Source organism: Leucopleurus acutus (genome assembly GCF_964270905.1).
Source record: "Leucopleurus acutus genome assembly, chromosome: 8".
NCBI classification, from domain to species: domain Eukaryota; kingdom Metazoa; phylum Chordata; class Mammalia; order Artiodactyla; family Delphinidae; genus Leucopleurus; species Leucopleurus acutus.
Window position 1 is genome coordinate 43,844,930 of NC_139151.1, and position 23,241 is coordinate 43,868,170.

Consider the following 23,241-nt stretch of genomic DNA (forward strand, 5'->3'; position numbering starts at 1 on the left):
CCTTGTGCTCAGGCCCCACCTCCAGCGCCATCTTTCTCCTTCTGTTCTGCACTGCCTCTACCTCCCCTATAACCTCTGCTTCTCCATTCCAATTCTCTCACCGAACTTCCCTTCTTTCCTAAAACTTTCCACACTCTCTCCTCCTCTGAACCTATCAGCACCTGCCCCTTTAAAGTTAAGTCTTCTGATGATATAAACAAACCTCAAGTTTTTTATGTTCCCTGGACTAAGGCCAAATTGTGAGCCACAGTTAAAGAGTTTCCTAAAGTAAGGATCACCCCCACCCCATAGGTTTGCTGAAGAATTCAACATAGTTATCAGACTTCCCAGCCTGGTTTTTCAGATCTATATCAGTTAGTTTACATGCTTGTTGGTGAGAGTCAGGCCAAACATTGGATGAAACTTGCCCAATGGGAACTCCCTGAAAGAGATTTAAAAAAACAAACTCCTAACTTTTGGCAAGAGGCTAGAACACTCGCTGTAGAACTCTACCCAGCACTTACAGTAGCTTTTCTTAAGCCTACTGATTGGAACAAAATTCAGGCTAGCACACAAAAATCTGATGAACCTTTTCATGGCTCTTATAATCAACTTCAGATTTTTTTCAAAGAAAATCCTCATCTTCCTTCAGATGTTGAATCTACTTGGGTAGCCTTTAACTCTATGCTTGTTAACATTTTGAACTGGTGTCTTTCTTTCTCAGTTAAAAGGACCATGGTGGAATGAGAAACTATGTCCACTCCAGATTTAGTTAATTTGGCAAATCAGCTCACTCGCACCTTAGATGAGTCATCTAAAAGAAAGACTGCTAAAATTCTTGATTTTCAACTCCAGCTAATGAAGGTTCCCAAGCAAAACCAAAGCCCTCCTAATTTCTACTATTATTGCAAAGAGCCAGGACACTGGAAGAAAGATTGTCACCAACTTAAATGCTTCAGGTGTCTTTAGCCCTCTAATCACCTTTTTCAATGTCCTCTTAATTCCCAATGGTCTAAAGGGATGCAAAAGATACTATCCTCTCAATATCCAGAGCCACTTGCACAGATCGGCAAAGGAAAAAATGGATTAGACAATTATCCTGAGAGCTGGCAATAGTGGTAGGACCCTAACTGCAAATATGGTACAATGCACGTTTCTGTTCAGCCATATCTAGCCACCAATAGGATGTAACCCACATTTATCTCCAGTCATATTTTAGGGGTCCACAACCTGACAATTGTCAAGCCAAGTTCTCAGGACACAAAACAAAACAGACAAGAAGGTAATAGCTGTTCTTGGGAGAGAAAGCGCAGACAACCAATGAGTACCTGAAAGCAAATTCATGAGTCACAAGTCAAAGATCTAATTCTTACTTTTTTTTTTTTGGCCTGGCAATCTGAATTTGGAAAGGAAGGAACAGCCTGAAATTTACCTTCCTCTCTCTACCAAGCACCACAGATAGAGATCTGAGAGAACTAACTTTGGTAGGAATTCTCACCCTTTGCTGGCTTCTGCCATTTTGCCCAGGATCCCATTTGCAGGCTCTGGAACGAGTGGGGTGTCCCAGCAGGTCCCATCTTGGTCACCAGGAACTGTAGCAGAGGAAAAATAATTTTCCCTATACCCTTTATGGTGAGTGCTTGTCTGAGACCTCATTTTCTCTAGGTTACCTCATATAGAGACAAGCTTATCGAAGTTAAAATTTCTCCACTGTGGTCACTGAATTCAAAATACTTGTTGATAAGGTTAACTTGTTTGTTCAGCCTTAGGACAAAATTTTATTTACCCGAGGCTTAAGTTAGGCCCAGTCCAAGCCCAGACCCAGTCCAGTAAGTCAAACCCAGTCTGACTCTGGCCAGTTTCCGGACCCAGTCTGGAAAAAGAAATGCACGAATAAATTCTGGAAGCTGATAATGTAAATGCTGCAGAGCTAGGATCCAAGAGGGATGTACCCACCGTCTCCAGAGGCACCGAGAAAGCAGGGAATTCAGGGGCTCAGCAGGTACAACTGCTTGGTTGCTTCTTGCTCCTGGGCGTGTTGGGGGAGGTTGGAGGGAGTCTCCTTTGGTTCCACAGTCTGAAACCAGAACCGTTAAAAGATAAACTCAGGTATATTAAAATTTTTAAGAATTTATAAGAGCAAAAATCGAATGGAATTTGGCAACATCAAACCAGAAGTGGTTAGGAATGCGCCACTGACAGGAGCTCAGGGAGAGGCTTTTCTAGAGAAAAGTCGGGAAAAAAGTAAGAAAATTATTGATTGGGTATAGTTTAAAGCCTTGCTTCCTGTTTGTGATTGGCTGTGTTTAGCATTTTGATTTCATAACATTAAGGCATTTATAGGGTTAGATTTGGGTTTGGTTACATGGGCCACCGTGGCATTAGGGCCACACCATCTAATGGTTTCCTGTTTTAATTAATTTAACACTTCTCATTTATAGGTTCAGGATTTTGAATTTTATCGCAAGTCCAATGGGTATCAGGCAAGGATCTCTTGCCAACGATATCTCTAATGCAAGTTATTTAGGTTTATAAGGACTTTGTTGTTGTTGGAGCAGTAGCTCGTTAAGCAACCATTTGAGGGCTTAGACGAGGTTGTGAGCTATTTCACACTCTTCTGATTTATATTGGGGTACTCAATGCCCTCTTGCACTAGAATACTTTGTAATTTTCTTCAGAAATGTCTATACTATGACTGATATGCACTATATCTTGGTTAAGAAACTCTTTATGAATTTCCACGTTTTCTTCTGCCAAGAGCTGAACTAAACAAGATGTATTTTGAGCCACTGGCCAATAGTATGCAAAAAAGTTCTTTTTTTTGATATAAGTTTGCTAGCTAGAATGGCTTTGGAGGAGAAAGACCTCTTTACCCTTCAGAAGTGGCAGGAAAATCAAGCTGTTACTCAGAATTGGCTCATCCACCTGTGACTCTGACATGATTATATGAAGTGATATTAATGCAGGTTTTGCAATTCAGTTCATTGTTTCTTGTCCACTCCGATGAGGAAGCTGATCTGTTCTTCTGTTCCAGCTCTTCCCCTTCACAGCAAGTAAATCAAAGGAGAGGAGGGAGTTGGGCGGGGTGATGAAGACCTGAGGGTGAGGGTTTCAAGGTGACATTCTCCAGAAAGAATGAAGAATTACGCCAACCAGTCGAAACACATTGTGGAGTTTGAATTTGGATTAGAATTTTTTTCTCTATGTCTTTTTGCTCCAGTTTTTTCTTTTAATTCTCCTTTAAAAATGTGTTATAGTACAAATTAGATTTTAAAACTCTACCTTTGTCCTAGCTGAATTGATAGGTTAAGGAATGCTTCCAGATCTCAGACCTAAATGAGTAAGGGAATGGCTTATCCCTAAATGGCAAGCCAGTAAGGAGGGCTCTCTTTGGAAAGCCCAGTCACAAGAAAGTTGATATGAAGTGGAAACCAGGAGTTTTTCTAGAAGAATAATCCTTGGGCTTCCCTGGTGGCGCAGTGGTTGAAAGTCCGCCTGCCGATGCAGGGGACACGGGTTTGTGTCCCGGTCTGGGAAGATTCCACATGCCATGGAGCGTCTGGGCCCGTGAGCCATGGCCGCTGAGCCTGTGCATCCGGAGCCTGTGCTCTGCAACGGGAGAGGCCACAACAGTGAGAGGCCCGCGAACCGCAAAAAAAAAAGAAAAAGAAAAAAAAAATCCTTTAACCTTCTGCCCATAAAAAATATATATATTATTTAGTTTTTACAGTGTGTAGGGATTTTCCAGCTACTGCTAATAGTGAGGGAACAGATTTAGTCTCTGGACTAAATTGCAACATAGTTTCAGATTCCAGAAGAACCAGGGTTCCCGCCATGGATTGCCAAAATATCCATCTACAGCTTAGCTTCTGTTTAGATGATCATTCCTGTGTCTCTTAGATACTCTTCTTCCTGATCTTGGGAAAGCTGCCCAATTCCATCTGTGTTTCTATCTGGATATTATTTTCTTGTTATCATATACTAATATATAATTCAACTGGATTTTGCTGTTTAATAGAAAGAACACTAGACCAGGAATCAAGAGCTGTGGTTTAAAAGAAATGGTAACAGAACAATGTAAAGTCCTCTTACTTTGTAACTATTTAGCTTTTAAAATTATTTAAACTGCTACAAAATTATTCATAGTACTTTCATTCTTAATTACTTTTCTTAACAAGCTGCAACAGCTGCTGTAAAAATTCTGGAATCATCTTTGAGTAAATAAAACAACACATAGTAAGGATAACAATTTTTTTAAATAAAAGAAATAATAATGTAATAATAACTAACAGTTATTGCTTATTTGTTATGTGTCTGGGATTGTGATAAATGGTTTACATGGGCAGTTGAAAATAAATGAAATGTTAAGTAAGCAACACACTAGATATATATGATAATATTCAGTTTGGTTACAGAATAAAATATAAAATAAAATTATCTACGGCAATCATTAGTGTGTTTTGTATTTAGGCATAAGTGGGAAGTATTTCAGACAATTTTTACAGCTAAGCCGAGTAACTCAGTAGGAGAAGTCTGCCTTTATTATTACTACTTTTTGTCAAGCCTAAGCATCTGAATGTCTTACTTTCACTAGAAAGCAGCCTGGGCATTGCAAGACCAGTGTATTTACTATCATAGATACATAACACAGCTGAGTCATGCCCTTCATTCAGAAGCCCCCGGGGAACATGGTGCTATATAATGGGGTGAAATGAGAAGCAGGGAGGAGAGGAAGCATAACTTCTTTAGAGGTATGAAGCCGAGATTCTTAAGAGGCCAGAGTAGTTTTCTCATTTTTTTAAGTTTCTTTCTGTACCTCCTTTCAATTGAAAAGAATTGAGGTCATAAACACTTTTTTTCCCTTTCCATTTTCGTTATTGACTTTACATAAACATGGAGTAAGTTACTGACAAAAACACTCTGGACTTTGTCATCCCAGATCAACTCTATTGTTCAATTAAAACTCTGCACACAGGAAAGTAATTTGGCTTAATAAGCAAGTGGGACAGATGTTTGTGCTAGCTCATATTTCAGCAGATAGGACACCTCCAAAATCATCATCATCATCACTATTATAGCTTTGGGTTTGTACATTCTGGGTTCTAAAATTTTGACAGCAAGAGTAAGGTAACATTGTCCCAGCCCCAAATATGGAGGAGTTCTATAACTGAGGACTTTGAAATACAATTAAAGAATTCTTCTCTTTTGCATGGCCTAAATTCTGCAAATGCTCTTCTATGCGTCTTCATATTCTGTTCTTCTGCATTCAGATGATTCTTTGTACTGAAAAGAAATTAACCATATATATATACATCCTTAGTGTTCAGAATTCACTGTACATATCCAGGTGTATATGTGCAGTGTCCCTCTATTTCCTGCCTCTGTCTTTGTTTCTCCCTGTGTGTGTTGACCACTGCCTACACCATTTAAAATGCACTTCTCTTCCCAAAAAGGGTGTATTATTCATGGAGATCTCAAATGAAAATTTCCTTCCATTGGACAGAAATGTGCATAGAGTATCTTCCTTTGGCTGAAACAGTTTAGAATTGTTAGTGTTTAGCCATTTTATAGCCCATAACATGTTAGGGAACTATGCTTATTTAGTACATCTTCCCTATATTCTTGTTTATTTTTCATTCTGTTGTACTTTGTGAATCTTATTTTTTTCCTAGTTTTCTTTTTAACAGCTTTATTGAGATATAATTCATATATCATTCACTCATTTAAAGTATACAATTCAATAGTTTTTAAATCTATTCACAGAGCTGTGCAACCATCACCAAAATCAAATTTAAAGCATTTCCATTATCCCAAAAAGAAACCCCATACTCAATGACAGTCCTTAGACCCCATTTCACCCAAACTCCACAACTCTCTTATAAGCCACCTCAAATCTTTTTTGGTGGGACTAAGTCTAGAAATGTGTCACTTCTATGCTCCAGCCCAATTTATATGTGCCTGTTCTAGGTTGAATATGTTTCCCCAAATTTTATATATTGAAGTTTTAACCCCTAGTACCTCAGATGTGACCTTCTTTGGAGAGGGGGTCTTCACAGAGGAAATCATGAGGCCATTTGAGTGGGCCATAATCCAATATGACTAGAGTCCCTATGAAAAGGGGAAATTTGGTCATAGACGTTCATAGAGGGAACATGTCTTATGAAGAAGAAGGCCGAGGTCAGGGTGATGCTTCTACATGCCAAGGATGCCAATCCTTATCACCAACAGAAGCTGCAGGAGGGACACAGAACAGAGTTTTCTCTCACAGCCCTCAGAAGGAACCAACCCTGCCAACATTTTGATTTGGGGCTTCTAGCCTGCAGAACTGTACCAATAAATTTCTGTTGTTTAAGCCACCCAGTTGTGGAATTTTGTTATATCATCCCTAGGAAACTAATACAGTGTCTCTAGTGAAACAACTGTCTTGTTAACTGCAGATTTTTTTTCTTTGGCATTTCTGTTCTATACTGGAGTAGGCATTCATCAGGAGAAGTAAATTTGCTTGTCACATACTTTACTCTGTGGTAGTTTTTTAAGGGACACAAAATATAACATGATTCCTGACTTAAAATATGAAAATTTTTAATCAAATGTCTAGTGAGTGCCAGATGTAATTATGTAACAGGCACTCAGTCAGGATATGGATCTCACAGTGGTGAGCACAAGAGCTGGTGATCCCTACTCTCATGGAGGAAATAGTCTGGAAGATGGCAGTGGGGTGAAGCATTAAGAACATATGCAAGACAAAATAATTGCACGTTATTATAAATAGTTTTAAGGAAAATCACATTTTTATAATAGTAATTTCAATGCATACAAATATGTGATCATGGCCAAGTCGGAAAGAAACAACTGTGCAGAGAGGAGGGAACAGTGATCATCCTTGCTGTGAGATGGTCTGGGAAGCCCTCCAAGGGAGGGCATTTGAGCTCAGCTTACAAAGAGCAGTTGACTTTGATAGAGGGTAGGGGGAGACCCCATTTACAGTGATGTACACTTGATTACTTATGATTCCCAAGATGGGAATAAGCATGAACCTCTGGGTCACTAGTAGTCCACTTGTCTGGAACATAAAGAAATAGAATAAGCAGAATGATATGGTAATCATAGCTATTATTATTTTTTAATGCTTACTAAGTGCCAGGTACTGAAACAAAGGTTTACATTATCTTATTTACATTCACATTTTTTATGAGGTGGCCTGTAGTTGTCCCAGTTTACAGATGAGGATGTTGAAGTTTGCTCAGCCATTGCTTTGAACTCATGTTATCATACCACACAACACACCACCAAGACTGATTCATAGGAAAAGCTGTGATTTGGAATGAGGTCTCTGACTCCAACAAACTGTTTATTCCATGAAAGAGGACTGTGTCCCCACATACAGTCAGAGGATGGGTTGCAGGCAGATTTTAGAATACTTTGTGTTCCTAGCTAAAGACTGCAACGTTTATTTTAGAATAAACAAAGGGAGAAATAGAACTTTGGCAAAGTAGTTACATGAACTGAATTGTGTTTTAGTATATACATGCTAAAACGTTGAAGCAGGAAGAAATTGGGGAATATAGAATCCCTTAGCCCTTAATAAAGGGAAGATCCAGATGAGAAATACAGATGTTTTATTAGGATGGCTCAATGTGCACAAGAAGCATCTGAGGTGCCTCTTAGTAATCCCTCTTTCCAGGCACTACCCCAGGGGAGTGTTGATGTGAGGAAGCTTGAGACTATATTCTGTTCTCACTCAGCCAAAAGGTTAGGGAAGCAACGTGAGCCAAACGTCCTCCTTCAGAGCAAGGCTTTGGCCTGCAGGGAGCAGAAGTCATTCATCTTTTCATTCCTTTTCCCACTAGGACCTGAGATCTTGCTCATAATAAGCATGTGGATGAATTGAATTGAACTGTCGGAGCGAAAGACTCTTGTCAAAGAAGAATCATTAGGAGTGTTTGAATTGAAAAAGAGAACAAATTCAAGAAAACACGATTTGTAAGTCTGGAAGAGGGAACACGTGGGCGTACAGGGATGCTTATATGTGACCAACAAAACAAAATTAAATGAAATCTCTAGCCTATTATATCTGAGTGATCTGCTGCTTAGGGTACATGATTAAGTTCCTAGCAGGTTTTACGTCTGTTGGGTAATTTTCCTCTACAGACTCTGAAAGCACTTTGAAGAGGCTGCGTCACCATTAGGAGGCAATATAAAGCACCATTTGATTAGAGCCTCATGCTCTGGAAACATGCAGGCAGCGTTCTTTCTGCTGAGTGCCAGAGAGGAAGCAGAGAACAGTTTTTGTCCATTGAAATAGCAGGAAGATATGTAGGGAAGCACAATATTGTTTTCTGAGTTGGAAATTGGCTAGAACATAGACATGTGAGTGCCCATCTTCTCTAAAACATGCTGGATTCCAATACATATGAATGGGGTGAAACATTAAAATAAATGGCAGGCTCAAACGATACTAAAGCCCTTATTTATGAAGTCCTCATTTATTGACCTGAAGGCAGTTGGCATTCCAATAAATATCTGTTGAAATAAAAATATCAATAACAAATTTAGGGCATACATGCTCTCAAGGGGTAGCTGGCTTGTTTCTAATACCTCTTCTGTTGCTGCACCTAGATGTAGAAATGTTGTCTGTCCTTCTTTCTCCTAGTTGACACTTCCAGATCATTTTCCTTCTGTTCTCCTTAAAACTCCCCCAGCATAATGCTCATATCATTAGATTATGTTACTTATTACTCTTATTTATTGTCTTAAGATTGTATCATATATGTCTTTACAGCACTCCTGTGTGTCATATAAGTTTTTCTAACACTCCTGTCATAACTCATGATAAATGTCCATGGATTAAATTTCCAAAATCCTGACCTCTCCTTCAGAGAACTTCCATTCTACTTCAGCTACTCAGGTCCTTGGTTGTACCCTAGAATAATCCGTAGTGAGCTCCTCTGTCCTGCTGCCACCACATCAACTAACCTGTTCTATCTGCACATGAGTATTCTCTCTTCTTTCAAGCTACTAGGAATGAACTAACCATGATCCTATATGCTAATACTTGTACACTGGGTCTCACTCCCTTTCACTTCAGCAATTAGACTCTTTCTCTCTTCTTTTATGCAATATTTCTCTGTCTCAACCAGACCATTACCAAAATCATGCAAACATAGTATAATATCTTTTTTTAAAAAAAAACCTTCTTTAAATAATCTCCAACTATTACTTGATTTCTCTGCTTCCCTATGTATCAGAATTCCTTGAAAGAGGTTTCTTTTGCTCATTCTGTCCCCTCTCTCTCTTCCAGTTCTGTCTTGAATCTACTCCAAAAGGTGTCCACAATAAACAAAAAGTAGCCCTTCTCAAGATTATGAATGACTTCCATTGTGCTAAAATCATTGGTAAACTCTCAGTCTTTGTCTTAACTTCTCATAGCTTTGAAAAAAAATTTTTTTATTGAAGTATAGTTGATTTACAGTGTTGGGTTAGTTTCTGGTACACAGCAAAGTGATTCAGTTATACATATACATATTCTTTTCCATATAGGTTTTTACAAGATATTGAATATAGTTCCCTGTGCTAAACAGTAGGTCCTTGTTAGTTATTTACTTTATATACAGTAGTATATATGTTAATCCCATCCTCGTAATTTATCCCTACCCCGCTTTCCCCTTTGGTAACCATAGTTTGTTTTCTATATCTGTGAGTCTGTTTCTGTTTTGTAAATAAGTTCATTTGTATCATATTTTAGATTCTACATATATGTAATATCATATGATATTTGTCTTTGTCTGACTTACTTCATTTAGTATGATAATCTCTAGGTCAATCCATGTTCCTGAAAATGGCACTATTTTATTCTTTTTTATAGCCATGTAGTATTCATATATATATGTATGCTACATCTTCTTCATCCATTCATCAATTGGTGGACATTTGTGTTGCTTCCCTGTCTTGGCTATTGTAAATAGTGCTACTATGAACATTGGGGTGCATGTATCTCTTTGAATTACAGTTTTCTCCAAATATATGCTCAGGAGTGGGATTGCTGGATCATATAATAGTTCTATTTTTAGTTTTTGAAAGAACCTCTGTACTGTTCTCAATAGTGGCTGCACCATTTTACATTCCTACCAACAGTGTAGAAGGGTTCCCTTTTCTTCACACACTCTCCAGCATTTACTGTTTGTAGACTTTTTAATGATGGCCATTCTGATTGGTGTGAGGTGATACCTCACTGCAGTCTTTCTTTGCATTTCTCTGATTATTAGTGATGTTGAGCATCTTTTCAAGTGCCTATTGGCCATCTGTATATCTTCTTTGGAGAAATGCCTATTTAGATCATCTGTCCATTTTTTGATTGGGTTGTGGATGACTCTTTCCTTGAAATACTTTCTTCACTTGCCTTCTGGAAGCTTCCCTCTCAGTCCTCCTATTTCCCTTGGTTGTTTCTTCTAGCTCCCATTGTTGACTCTTCTCATCTCTCCACTGGGGTTCACTGGGGTTTGGTTCTTAGATCCCTTCTCTTCTGTATCAACGCTCATTCGCAAGGTGATATCACCCACTCTTATGGCTTTAAATATTATCTGTATGTTGATGATATTCAAATGTTCTTTCCCCTGAACTTAAGATTCTATTCAACTGCTACTGGACATCCTCACTTGCAAAGTTAATAGACATCTCAAATTTAATACATCCTAAGTTGGACTCTTGATACCAGCTCCTCCAAACCTGATCTTTCTGTACATTTCCCGATCTCATTTAACGTCAACTTCTTCTTCCAGTTGCTTAAGCAACTTGGAGTCACCGCCCCTTCCCAAGTGACTTTTCTCTTTTTCTCATACATATTTGATCCATCAATCAATACTGTTAATTATACCTTCAAAATGTATAAATAATCTAATTATTCCTCTCCCAAGGCCAACTCCTCCAGGTGGCCCTGATCTGGTTCCTGGGTAAATACAATACTCTACTTTTGGTGTCTCTGATTCAGCACTTGCCTCCCTCCTATGGTCTGTTCTGAACATAGCAGCTAGGTCAGATTGGGTAATGTCACCCTTGAACCCTAAACTCTACAGTGGTTTCCCACCATCCTCCTTACAATGGCCAACAGACCTGCGTGATCTGGCCACCATTTTTTTCTTCAGACCTAACTTATCCTTCTCTTTTCAGGCCTCATTCATTAATCACACTGTCCTCCTTGGTATTCTTCACACTCAACGCATGCTTCCAACACAGAGTTTTATTGTGCCCTTTACTTGGAGCACTTTCCCCCAAATACCCACGTCTCCCTCCATAACCTCCCTCAGGTCTTTGCTAAAATGTCAGTTTCTCAGGGAGGCTTTCCATAACCACCATATTTAAAATGATACTCCTCTCAGCACTATCTATCCACCATCCCTCATCAATTTTTCCTAATAATATTTATAGCTATCTGACTTACAATATATTTTACTTATTTATTTATTGACTTCTCTCCCTTCTAGAATGTAAGTAAAATGAGGGCCTGGCTTTTGTTTACTGTTCTATCTCTAGCACCACGGAGAATATCTGATACATAGTAGGCATTCAGTAAATAACACTTGAGTGTCTCAAAGTCAGACAACTCTGGTTTCTGTCCCCCAGGTCCTCTACTTACCAGATATAGAAATAAGAAATATTGAGAACACTAGGAACACCCCTGTGTTATTGACCAGAAACAGTAACATACTCTTTTTCCCTACAAGGACCAAGTTGATCAATACTGAAGAAATATCAGCGACATTCATACTCATGAAATTAAATTTAATAAAAATATATTTGGATGCTAGATGCTTTTTGATACATTTGAGAGAATGAATTGAGACCTTTTGCTTTTTAAGTCAAGTGGACTTCCAACCCCTTTTCAGAATTAAGTTAAAAAGGTCTCATTTTCTCTGAAGGTTTCCTGACTTCCCAATCAGTCATTCCTTCCTCATCATCCTTTCATCAGCATATTTTTACATATCTTAATTTTAGCCCTTATCACATTTATTATAGTTCCCTGTAACGAGTTTATTTCTCCAGATAGGCAGTGAGGTTCCTGAAGAAAGGGGTAATAGATATCTACCTTTGCTAGAACTGTTTCTGTCATGTAGTAAGTTCTCTTAGGTCTTTCTGAATAGATTATGTAATTTAGGTTCAGATGGCACAATACTGGCAACAATTCACTGTTATTAAAAAGAAAATTACTATAAAACAGAGCTTTGTTTATAGACATATTAATGAGAGGGGAACAATGAAAGACTATCTTCAAAAATTTTAACATACTTTCCAAATTTTGGACTTAATAACCCTAGAAAAATGTTAATAAACATAAATACAAAAGTACTTTATTTTTATCATTCCTATATTTTGTATTACCCTGATTTAGACACCAGATGTCACTAGGAGACTGTGGTCCATGTCACTCTGTAAACAAGAAGGAAACAAAGGCTTGACATTGTAACATGAAGCAAAATCTAGTTCCTTGCAGAAACTCATCTGAATGTAAATCCTAGTAGCTGTAATATTTCATTTTTGAACTGATTTTGACATAATCTAGGTTAGAATAAAGAACACTGGACTGGGAATCAGAATCTTGGGTTTTAGCTCCAACTCTGACATTTTCTTTCTTTTTTAATCAAGATTTTAAGACTTTTTTTTAATTTTTGAATTTTATTTAATATTTTTTTATACAGCAGGTTCTTATTAGTCATCCATTTTATACACATCAGTGTATACATGTCAATCCCAATTGCCCAATTCATCACACCACTACCCCCACCCACCAATGGCTTTCCCTCCTTGATGTCCATACATTTGTTCTCTACATCTGTGTCTCAATTTCTGCCCTGCAAACCAGTTCATCTGTACTATTTTTCTAGGTTCTACATATATGCGTTAATATACAACATTTGTTTTTCTCTTTCTAACTTACTTCACTCTGTATGACAGTCTCTAGATCCATCCACATCTCAACAAATGACCCAATATCGTTCCTTTATATGGCTGAGTAATATTCCATTGTATATATGTACCACATCTTCTTTATCCATTCATCCGGTGATGGGCATTTAGGTTGCTTCTCTGACCTGGTTATTGTAAATAGTGCTGCAATGATCATTGGTATGCATGTGTCTTTTTGAATTATGGTTTTCTCTGGGTATATGCCTAGTACTGAGATTGCTGGATCATATGGTAATTCTATTTTTAGATTTTTAAGGAACCTCCATACTGTTCTCCATAGTGGCTGTATCAATTTACATTCCCACCAAAAGTGAAAGAAGGTTCCCTTTTCTCCACACCCTCTCCACCATTTGTTGTTTGTAGATTTTCTGATGATGGCCATTCTGACTGGTGTGAGGTGATACCTCATTGTACTTTTGATTTGCATTTGTCTAATAATTAGTGATGTTGAGCAACTTCTTGGCCATCTGTATGTCTTCTTTGGAGAAATGTCTATTTAGGTCTTCTGCCCATTTTTGGATTGGGTTGTTTGTTTTCTTAATATTGAGCTGCATGAGCTGTTTATATATTTTGGAGTTTAATCCTTTGTCCGTTGATTTGTTTGCAAATATTTTCTCCCATTCTGAGGGTTGTCTTTTCGTCTTGCTTATGGTTTCATTTGCTGTGCAAAAGCTTTGAAGTTTCATTAGGTCCCATTTGTTTATTTTTGTTTTTATTTCCATGACTCTAGGAGGTGGATTAAAAAAGATCTTGCTGTGATTTATGTCAAAGAGTGTTCTTCCTATGTTTTCCACTAAGAGTTTTATAGTGTCCAGTCTTACATTTAGGTCTTGAATCCATTTTGAGTTTATTTTTGTGTATGGCATTAGGGAGTATTCTAATTTCATTCTTTTACATGTAGTTGTCCAGTTTCCCAGCACCATTTATTGAAGAGACTGTCTTTTCTCCATTGTATATCCTTGCCTCCTTTGTCATAGATTAGTTGACCAGAGGTGTGTGGTTTTATCTCTGGGCTTTCTATCTTGTTCCATTGATCTATGTTTCTGTTTTTGTGCCAGTACCATATTGTCTTGATTACTGTAGCTTTGTAGTATAGTCTGAAAACAGGGAGTGTGATTCCTCCAGCTCCATTTTTTTTCCTCAAGACTGCTTTGGCTATTCGGAGTCTTTTGCGTCTCTGTACAAATTTTAAGATTTTTTGTTCTAGTTCCGTAAAGAATGGAATTGGTAATTTGATAGGGATTGCACTGAATCTGTAGATTGCTTTGGGTAGTATAGTCATTTTCACAATATTGATTCTTCCAATCCAAGAACATGGTATATCTCTCCATCTGTTAGTATAATTTTTAACTTCTTTCATCAGTGTCTTATAGTTTTCTGCATACAGGTCTTTCGTCTCCTTAGATAGGTTTATTCCTAGGTATTTTATTTTTATTGCAATGGTAAATGGGAGTGTTTCCTTAATTTCTCTTTCAAATTTTTCATCATTAGTGTATAGGAATGCAAGAGATTTCTGTGCATTAATTTTGTGTCCTGCAACTTTACCAAATTCATTGATTAGCTCTAGTAGTTTTCTGGTGGCATCTTTAGGATTCTCTATGTATAGTATCATGTCATCTGCAAACAGTGACAGTTTTACTTCTTCTTTTCCAATTTGTATTCCTCTTATTTCTTTTTCTTCTCTGATTGCCATGGCTAGGGCTTCTAAAACTATGTTGAATAATAGTGGTGAGAGTGGACAACCTTGTCTTGCTCCTGGTCTTAGAGGAAATGCTTTCAGTTTTTCACCATTGAGAATGATGTTTGCTGTGGGTTTGCGGTATATGGCCTTTATTATGTTGAGGTAGGTTCCCTTTATGCCCACTTTCTGGAGAGTTTTTTTCGTAAATGGTGTTGAATTTTGTCAAAAGCTTTTTCTGCATCTATTGAGATGATCATATAGTTTTTCTTCTTCAATTTGTTAATATGGTGTATCACATTGATTGATTTGCATATATTGAAGAATCCTTGCATCCCTGGGATAAATCCCACTTGATCATGGTGTATGATACTTTTAATGTGTTGTTGGATCCTGTTTGCTAGTATTTTGTTGAGGATCTTTGCATCTATATTCATTAGTCATATTGGTCTGTAATTTTCTTTTTTGTAGTATCTTTGTCTGGTTTCGGTATCAGGGTGATGGTGGCCTCATAGAATGATATTGGGAGTGTTCCTTCCTCTGCAATTTTTTGGAAGAGTTTGGGAAGGATGGGTGTTAGCTCTTCTCTAAATGTTTGATAGAATTCACCTGTGAAGCCATCTGGTACTGGACATTTGTTTGTTGGAAGGTTTTTAATCACACTTTCAATTTCATTACTTGTGATTGGTCTTTCATATTTTCTATTTCTTCCTGGTTTAATCTTGGAAGGTTATACCTTTCTAAGAATTTGTCCATTTCTTCCAGGTTGTCCATTTTATTGGCATAGAGTTGCTTGTAGTAGTCTCATAAGATGCTTTGATTTCTGTGGTGTCTGTTGTAACTTCTCCTTTTTCATTTCTAATTTTATTGATTTGAGTCCTCTCCCTCTTTTTCTTGATGAGTCTGGCTAACAGTTTATCAATTTTGTTTATCTTCTCAAAGAACCAGATTTTAGTTTTATTGATCTTTGTTATTGTTTTCTTTGTTTCTATTTTATTTCTTTCTGCTCTGATCTTTATGATTTCTTTCCTTCTGCTAACTTTGGGTTTTGTTTGTTCTTCTTGCTCTAGTTCCTTTAGGTGTGACGTTAGATTATTTATTTGAGATATTTCTTCTTTCTTGAGGTAGGTTTGTATAGCTATAAACTTTACTCTTGGAACTGCTTTTGCTGCATCCCATAGGTTTTGGATCATCGTGCTTTCATTGTCATTTCTCTCTTGGTATTTTTTGATTTCCTCTTTGATTTCTTCAGTGATCTCTTGGTTATTTAATAACGTAGTGTTTAGCCTCCATATGTTTGTGTTTGTTACGGTTTTTTCCCTGTAATTGATTTGTAATCTCATAGCGTTGTGGTCAGAAGAGATGGTTGATATGATTTCAATTTCCTGAAATTTACTGAGGATTGATTTGTGACCCAGGATGTGAAATATCCTGGAGAATTTTCCATGAACACTTGAGAAGAAAGTGTAATCTGCTGTTTTTGATGGAATGTCCTATAAATATCAATGAAATCTATCTGTTCTATTGTGTCATTTAAAGCTTCTGTTTCCTTATTTATTTTCATTTTGGATGATCCGTCCATTGGTGTAAGTGAGGTGTTAAAGTCCCCCACTATTATTGTGTTCCTGTTGATTTCCTCTTTTAGAGCTGTTAGCAGTTGCCTTATGTATTGAGGTGCTCCTATGTTGGGTGCATATATATTTATAATTGCTATATCTTCTTCTTCGATTGATCCCTTGATCATTATGTAGTGTCCTTCCTTGTCTCTTGTAACATTCTTTATTTTAAAGTCATTTTATCTGATATGAGTATTGCTACTCCAGCTTTCCTTTGATTTCCATTTACATGGAATATTTTCTTCCATCCCCTCACTTTCAGTCAGTATGTGTCCCTAGGTCTGAAGTGGGTCTCTTGTAGACAGCATATATATGGGTATTGTTTTTGTATCCATTCAGCGAGCCTGTGTCTTTTGGTTGGAGCATTTAATCCATTCATGTTTAAGGTAATTATCAATATGTATGTTCCTATGACCATTTTCTTAATTGTTTTGTGTTTGTTTTCGTAGGTCCTTATCTTGTCTTGTATTTCCCATTTAGAGAAGTTCCTTTAGCATTTGTTGTAGAGCTGGTTTTGTGATGTTGAACTCTCTTAACTTTTGCTTGCCTGTAAAGCTTTTGATTTCTCCATTGAATCTGAATGAGATCCTTGCCGGGTAGAGTAATCTTGACTGTAGGTTCTTCCCTTTCATCACTTTAAGTATATCATGCCACTCCCTTCTGGCTTGTAGAGTTTCTGCTGAGAAATCAGCTGTTTACCTTATGGGAGTTCCCTTGTATGTTATTTGTCGTTTTTCCCTTGCTGCTTTCAATAAGTTTTCTTTGTTTTTAATTTTTGCTAATTTGATTACTATGTGTCTCGCTGTGTTTCTCCTTGGGTTTATCCTGTATGGGACTCTCTGTGCCTCCTGGACTTGTGTGGCTATTTCCTTTCCCTCGTTAGGGAAGTTTTTGACTATAATCTCTTCAAATATTTTCTCGGGTCCTTTCTCTCTCTCTTCTCCTTCTGGGACCCCTATAATACCAATGTTGTTGCATTTAATGTTGTCCCTGTGGTCTCTTAGGCTGTCTTCATTTCTTTTCATTCTTTTTCCTTTATTCTGTTCCACAGCAGTGAACAGTGAATTCCACCATTCTCTCTTCCAGGTCACTCATCCGTTCTGCCTCAGTTATTCTGCTATTGATTCCTTCTAGTGTAGTTTTCAGTTCAGTAATTGTATTGTCCATCTCTGTTTGTTTGTTCTTTAATTCTTCTAGGTCTTTTTAAACATTTCCTGCATTTTCTTGATCTTTGTCTCCATTCTTTTTCCGAGGTCCTGGATCATCTTCACTATCATTATTCTGAATTATTTTTCTGGAAGGTTGCCTATCTCCACTCACTTAGTTGTTTTTCTGGGGTCTTATCTTGTTCCTTCATCTGGTACATAGACCTCTGCCTTTTCATCTTATCTATCTTTCTGTGAATGTGGTTTTTGTTCCACAGGCTGCAGGATTGTAGTTCTTCTCGCTTCTGCTGTCTGCCCTCTGGTGGATGAGGCTATCTAAGAGGATTGTGCAAGTTTCCTGGTGGGAGGGACTGGTCTCTGACATTTTCTAATTCTTTGACTACCTGGTAAGTTTCTTCACCTTTCTGGTCTCTGAAAGCTTTCTCATCTGAAAATAAGGATAGCAAAAGAAGATGATCCCCATAAACACTTCAGCTCTAACTTCTGATGATTTTATTCCCTCCTCTTGCTACTCCTTAGGGCATAGAAAGGAGTTCCTCCCCTCCAGTGGTGACTGGGAAGTCAGCTCACATGAGAATTCTGGGTACATTTTACACACTCAATTTTATTCTAAATGAGGGCTTTCATGGATTGTGACCTACTGTGAAGCTGGAAAACCTTCAGGTTCTCATTGCCACACCATCTCCAGATGTTGGTTGACATGTGTGAAATTCCTTTTCCCTCTAGAGACTGTTCCATTTTTATTATAAAAATGTTGCACAAAATTTGTTTAAGATGTCAATATGTAAATATGATACTTTTAGCAACAGTCATTTTGGGGGTTTCATTCTCACTGGGAAATGAATTATGTACCTTAGGTATTTCTGAATACTAATCTAAATATTCTTTCTCTTTGTTACCAGTTCTCTGTTCTTGCCTACCCATCTACCTACCTAAAACTCATACAGATTAATCTTTTATTTAAGGTGTTACAAGCAGCCTGCAATCACAAACCACTTGTAGAAGACTCAGACACTGTTGTTGTATGAGTGCCTCATTTATCTCTTTTTGTGAATATTTATTTATTGGTTGATATATACATTTCATATGGTTCTTTTTTTTTTAACATCTTTATTGGAGTATAATTGCTTCACAGTGGTGTGTTAGTTTCTGCTTTACAACAAAGTGAATCAGCTATACATATATGTATATCCCCATATCTCCTCCCTCTTGTGTCTCCCTCCCACTCTCCCTATCCCACCCCTCTAGGTGGACACAAAGCACCGAGCTGATCTCCCTGTGCTATGCAGCTGCTTCCCACTAGCTATCTATTTACATTTGGTGGTTCTTTTGATGGTGAGGGTCCAGCAGTCTCAAACCATTCCTTTGTAATTCTTTTACTATGGATTAAGCCATATAGTAGTATCTTTGAGAATAACCTCAATTAGACGGAGCCCTTAACACTTAGAGCCAATAATCCACTACCCAATATACATGAACCAAGTTTACAAATGTTTTTGTAGAATTTATTCATTCCTGAAACATATGTTGCGTATTTACTAAGCGCTTTGCACTGTTGATGGTCTGAGATTTAGACAACAAATAGTACACCGGGTAGCCTGGGCACAGCACGAATAGGTATGGACACAGCAAAATGATGGACGTTGCAGTGGAGTTATGTCAGTGGGCAGTGGGGGGCTAGAGGAAGGCAAGCCTAAGCCGTCTGGAGGAGCCCAAGAAGGCTTCACAAAGATTTACAAAGTTACCCTTGATCTGCATTTCAAAGAAAAAGTCAGCAAGTTTGGATGGGAGTTTGGGAGAGTATTTCAGGCAAAGGGGGCAGCAGAGGCAAAGAAACAGAGACACAGAACTGTATATTAAACTGGAGAACTGCCTGTGTGTGGTTTGTGCTTATTGGTTAGTGAGGGGGTGATACACTGGGAGGTGAGACTGAATTAACGTCACCCAATTGATTTCTCTTTGAAACTTATAAAATGTTCTCTTGCCTCTCCCTCTTCATGTATTTTGATAACTTTTCAAGGGTCAGTTCAAGTGTTTCTTAGAGAACTATTCTTCATGATCTTTGTTTCAGTGACTCATTGCTACTCTTTATTTATATGTTGGTGGTTTGACAGGTACATGGGCTCTTGCCTCAGCTAGACAGTTCCCCTGGGTCATGTTTGTACTTAGCAGTCACATTGAAATGTTATTATTCAATATATAGAGGATGAAAGGAAGAAAAGAAGAGAAGAACAGAGGGAGGGAGGAAACAATGGAGAATTCTACCTACTGTACTTCCTTAGCAGCATGATATGAGGTAATGTATGAAATGTTCCATCCAATTTGGGGGGTTTCCAGGTCCCCGAGGTTGAGTACCCGTGTCTTGTTCTGCCTGACAGCCTAGGACTGATCTATTTGCAGACTTTTAGTGCTCTGGTTGCTCAAAACAACATCACATGGCTCTGTGCAAAGTACGGTGCCCATGGGTTTATGGAGGCATATATGCCAAAGTTGAGAGCCTGATTGAAAACTTAGCAGTTCTGTGTGGTGTCTTACAGTACTTTGCATTTTGAAAGAAAGTCATGACATAGCTATATGGAGCTATATGGAGTTTGGTTGTCATGGTTATTGTAAACTTCCATGAGTGTCTCATATTGTGTTATTCATATGCAGGTTATTTATACAGTCATTCTACCCACTATTCTTAAAAGCTGATATGATTTAAAGATACCACTGAATCTTTACGGTTCCCTTTCATTCTTGTATCTGCAATCAAAGCCAGATGCACTAGCATCTGTTTTCCTTTGTTAATGCCAAATGTGACTTCCAAAAGTCAGCTTTCTTTTGACTTTTTTCCTCAAGTCATACTTTAGGGCTTCAAGAAAACATGGAGGCCACCAAACCAATACTCACTCTTTACAGCTGAGGAAACAACTCCAAGCTCACATGGTGTTAGTGGAAGAATGCTAAGTCTTCTTGTTTATATGTCTTTTCAGATAAATCATATTATACTTGAAAGTAGAGTCATTTTAAAAATTTGGTTTAGTTCAGAAAGTTTTCATGAAGTATGAAGTTGCTTGATATAATAATTATTTATATTGTTACAATTTGTTTTATTTTGTCTATAATAATTCATCAAATCATTATAAGCTTACTTTACAAAGTAATTCCACGTTAATCATTTTGTTGTGTCTTATTCATACTCATTTGAAGAACACAGGTAGATATAACTCTATTATTATCTCATGTCCCAGATGATCACATTGAAGTTCAAGGATTTGTGGCCTCGCTCAATGTCACATAGCTAGTAAAAGTAGGTGCCAATATATAAATACAGGTCTTCTGACTCCAAGCTTACTCCAATCCACCAAAAGTATTATTTAAATCAAAGTATTAATTGTCTACAGAAAGTAAACTTGAAGAAATAGGTTAGTCAGTTTTAAGCTATTTCTTTACTTGGAAGAAGAGGTGATAATTTTCATTCTCTTTAAAGCACTTGTTGATGGTGAAACTGGACACTTCCTGTGTCTCCTGAATTGAAATTTCATTATTTAATTCGAAGTATTAATTTGAAGTATTGTTAATCCTCAAGACATTAGATACATTCAAGACATTAGATACAGTCATGTTTACGCATAATTTTGTAAGCTTAGTTCAGAGTTAGATGTACCGTAATTGTTTTTAGGTTCTCTGTGCTAATGCTTCTATCCATCAGAGCAGATAATTGAGGAGTCCTCTATATGTATCATATGCATGGACTTCCTCAAATTATCAACATGGCACTTAGCTTTCTTACCTTGGAAATCTCTTAGCTCTTTTACAATATTGCAACAGTACAACTTCCAGAGGAAAATGTAATTTTGATCATTTTGTGTTTTTATGAAGAAATGATTATTATTAAATGTTGGTTCTATTTATGTTGAGTTACTGTTAAAATGCCATATAGTGACTATTTAATTATATGCTACATCCTCTTAAAAACACTTGAAAATAGGATCACACATGCTATAGATTAATAATATATAAGTACATATATATTACTTATATATTATTTATATATTTCTGCAACCACGGTTGAAGAAAAATCAACTGTGGTTGAAGAATGATGCATGATGCTTGAAAAAGAGAAGAAAGAAGGAAAATTTCCCCCAATTCAGCATTTTTTATTCTTCTACAATCATATTCTTTTCTAAATCAAGAAGATTCTTGGAATTTGTATTTTTGAATACTTTTTTTTTAAGCTGAGGAAACTATAGATCTAGGTGTTTTGCCAAAAATCACACAGTCAAATTGGTAGCAGCACCAAAACCAGAACATAGTTATTTTTCAACTATGTGCCAGAATCCCCCCAGCCCCTGACTTCCTTAATAACGTATTACTTAATAATTTAATTTCACTTGAACTTCTCCTTTGCAATCCCCAGAGTAGATTATATTACAAAAAAGAGGAAGTTCTGAAAGAATATATTTATGATCAAATTTTAATTTTCCTTTTTTATATAGCATCTAGCAGTGTGCTCATCCAATGTGCATTACAAATAACTATCATAAATATTGTAAACACCTGATTAAACTTTCTCTTTTATCACTCCATACAAAGACATAGATGGGGGACCCATGCGAGCATCTCCCCACACCATGGTTAAATTATTGGCTAGTACAACTCTGAGCCCTTCTCCCCACTCCCAATCATTCCCAGCCACCATATCCTATGCTTTTCCAATCCAGCTGACAAGACCATCTTCCTAAAGTCTTTTAAGTTCTCAGAACAAAATCCTCAGTGATTCATTTCAAGAAACATTCAATCTAAATTTCTCTAACAAGGTTCTACAAATCTAACTCTATTCACTAGTATTGTGATGGAGAGGGAAGGTATGCATGAGGCAATTTTTTTTCACTTCTTATTTTTAAAATAATTTTTATTGGAGTATAGTTGCTTTACACTGTATTAGTTTCTACTGTACAGCAAAGTGAATCTGCTGTAGGTATACATATATCGCCTCTTTTTTGGATTTCCTTCCCATTTAGGTCACCACAGAACACTGAGTAGAGTTCCCTGAGCTATACAGTAGGTTCTCATTAGTTATCTATTTTATACTTAGTATCAATAGTGTATATATGTGAATCCAAATCTCACTTCTTTTTAAAAGTTTTATTGAAATATATATAGTTGATTTACAATGTTGTGTTACTTTCCAGTATACAGCAAAGTGGTTCAGCTGTATAGATAGATAGATAGATAGATAGACAGATAGATAGATAGATATAAAAATATATATATTCCTTTTTTACATTCTCTTCCATTATAGGTTATTACAAATTATTGCATATAGTTCCCTATGCTATACAGGAGGTCCTTGTTGTTTATCTATTTTATATATAGTAATGTGTATATTTTAATCCAAACCTCCCAATTCATCCTTTCCTCCCCTGCCCTTTGGTAACCGCAAGTTTTTTCTATGTCTGAGTCTATTTCTGTTTTGAAAATAAGTTCATTTGTATCATTTTTTAACATTCCACATATAAGTGATATCATATGATATTTATCTTTCTCTGTGTGACTTACTTCACTTAGTATGATAATCTCTAGGTCCATCCATGTTGCTGCAAATGGCATTATTTCATTCTTTTTTATGGCTGAGTAGTATTCCACTGTATATATGTACCACATCTTCTTTATCTATTCCTCTGTCAATGGACAGAGGTTGCTTCCACGTGTGTGAGGCAATTTTTTAAATTTTAAGCTGTGGAGGAGTAAGAACTGCTTGTGTGTAGGGGGGGTTGATCTTAATATTGAAGTCAGAGGCATAATCCATGAGGACAGGGGGCAATCAGAAGCAACAGAGGCAAGAGGCAGTCTTTTC

At 37.2% G+C, this 23,241-nt stretch overlaps 1 long non-coding RNA gene across 1 annotated transcript; it reads left to right on the top strand.

The window, feature by feature from the left end:
- Positions 1-1,776: 1,776 nt before the first annotated feature.
- Positions 1,777-19,689, top strand: LOC309965915. Its single transcript, XR_014326416.1, has 3 exons — positions 1,777-1,981; positions 7,830-7,962; positions 19,514-19,689. It is a non-coding gene; the product is annotated as an uncharacterized lncRNA (long non-coding RNA).
- The last annotated feature ends 3,552 nt before the right edge of the window (positions 19,690-23,241 follow it).